The following is a 2,350-nucleotide window of genomic DNA, read 5'->3' as shown; positions in this document are numbered from 1 at the left end:
ATGTTGAACAAATTCTCTTTAATTCCTATTTTTATGTAGTAGTGTGTTGAATATTTTCAAATGCTTTTTCTGCATCTATTGCTATGATTGTGTGGTTTTAAACTTTTATTCTGTTTATATGGTGTATTATATCGATTGATTTTCATATGTTGAAACAACCTTGCATTCTGGGGATAAATCCCACATGGTCATGGTGAATACATCTTTTTATATGTTGCTAGATTTGGTTGATAGTATTTTGTTGAGGACTTTTGTGTCTATATTCATAAGAGATGTTGGTCTGTAGTTGGCCTTTCTCTGGTTTTGATATTAGAGGTTAAAGTTGATTTTTAAAAAAACCTACAAAGGACAGGAGAACTGTAGCACAATACTCTGACATAAATTTTATACCACAAAAGTAGCACTTAAAGATCATTTAAAGAACATTCCAAATCAGGTATTAAAAATTCATAATAGAAAAGATAAAAAGCAGCCCTTTCTCTGTAGAATCACTATGGTGGCTGGGATCCTGTACACATCTGGAAAACTGGAGGGCCTTTAAGGCCCTCATTGCTGCTCAGTACAGCGGGGCTCAGGTCCGCGTGCTCTCCACACCACCCCACTTCCACTTTGGCCAAAACAACCGCACTCCCGAATTTCTCTGCAAGTTTCCTGCTGGCAAGGTTCCAGCATTTGAGGGTGATGATGGATTCTGTGTATTTGAGAGCAATGCCATTGCCTACTATGAGATCAGTGAGGATCTGCAGGGAAGTACTCCAGAGGCAGCTGCCCAGGTGGCACAGTGGGTGAGCTTTGCAGACAGCGACATAGTCCCCCCAGCCAGTAGCTGGGTGTTCCCCACCTTGGGCATCATGCACCATAACAAGCAGGCCACAGAGAATGCGAAGGAGGAGGTGAGGCGAATTCTGGGGCTGCTGGACTTTTCTGGTGGGTGAACGTGTGACACTGGCTGACATCACCATTGTCTGCACCCTCTTGTGGCTCTACAAACAGGTCCTTGAGTCTTCTTTTTGCCAGGCCTTCCCCAATAGCAATTGCTGGTTCTTCACCTGCATTAACCAGCCCCAGTTCCGGGCTGTGTTGGGGGAGGTGAAACTCTGTGAGAAGATGGCCCAGTTTGATGCTAAGAAGTTTGCAGAAAGCCAGCCTAAAAAAGGACATCCCATGGAAAGAGAAAGGCCCATGGGAGGAGAAGCAGAAGCCCCAGGCTGAGCGGAAAGAGGAGAAAAAGGCGGCTGCCCCTGCTTCTGAGGAGGAGATGGATGAATGTGAGCAGGTGTTGGCTGCTGAGCCAAAGGCCAAAGACCCCTCTGCTCACCTGTCCAAGAGTACCTTTGTCTTGGATGAATTTAAGAGCAAGTATTCCAATGAGGACACACTTTTGGTTGGGCTACCATATTTCTGGGAGCACTGTGACAAGGACGGCTGGTCCCTATGGTATGCTGAGTACCACTTCCCTGAAGAGCTCACCTAGACCTTCATGAGCTGCAACCTCATCACTGGAATGTTCCAGCGATTGGACAAGCTGAGGAAGAACACCTTTGCCAGTGTCATCCTCTTTGGAACCAACAACAGCAGCTCCATTTCTGGAGTGTGGGTCTTCCGAGGCCAGGAGCTTGCCTTTCCGTTGAGTCCAGACTGGCAGGTGGACTATGAGTCGTACACATTGCAGAAGCTGGATCCTGGCAGCGAGGAGACCCAGATGCTGGTTCAAGTGTTCTTTTCCTGGGAGAGGGCCTTCCAGCATGTGGGCAAAGCCTTCAATCAGGGCAAGTTCTTCAGCTGAACATCTCTTGCCATCGCCTAGCTGCCTGCACTTGCGCTTCAGGGAGATGGGGGTCATTAAAGGAAACTGAACATTGGGGAAAAAAAAAAAGAATAAAAAACAGAAAGATGTGAAATCAGTGTTGACCTAAATTAAGATATAAAGTCAAAGAAAAGAGAATTATTGTAGAAATGAAGTCTTAATTACTTGATGCTAAAGAAGAATAGACTTAAGTGAAAGTATAAAAAAGGACCTTGAAAAAAAAAATTAAAACAGCCTAGAAAATGAAAACAAAATAAAGCAGTAAAAAGATTAGAGTGAAAGTGAGACATACAGAAGATAGGGAAAGAAAATCCAATGTAAGAGAATTATTTTTGAAACTTTATTCCAAGAAAACTTTTCAGAAATAAAAGAAGACCTGACTTTATATATTGAAATGGTCTAACATGTTCTAGGGAAAACTGTATAATGTTCAACTCTCTCTGAGTCCTAGCTTAACAAAACTATCAGACTTGAAACATAAAAGAAAAATATATGGGGCTCCAGGTAAAAATCTAGGTCACTTAGCAAAAGAACAAAAATCTA

The 2,350-nt window shown here is 43.1% G+C and overlaps 1 pseudogene; it reads left to right on the top strand.

Moving 5' to 3' along the window:
• Positions 1 to 493: 493 nt before the first annotated feature.
• Positions 494 to 1,786, top strand: LOC119530636 (annotated as a pseudogene).
• The last annotated feature ends 564 nt before the right edge of the window (positions 1,787 to 2,350 follow it).

The sequence above is a fragment of the Choloepus didactylus genome, chromosome 3, assembly GCF_015220235.1.
Source record: "Choloepus didactylus isolate mChoDid1 chromosome 3, mChoDid1.pri, whole genome shotgun sequence".
In the NCBI taxonomy this organism is placed as follows: Eukaryota; Metazoa; Chordata; class Mammalia; order Pilosa; family Megalonychidae; genus Choloepus; species Choloepus didactylus.
The sequence above is the reverse complement of the archived record's forward strand: the minus strand, read 5'-3'. Positions and strand labels throughout refer to the sequence as shown.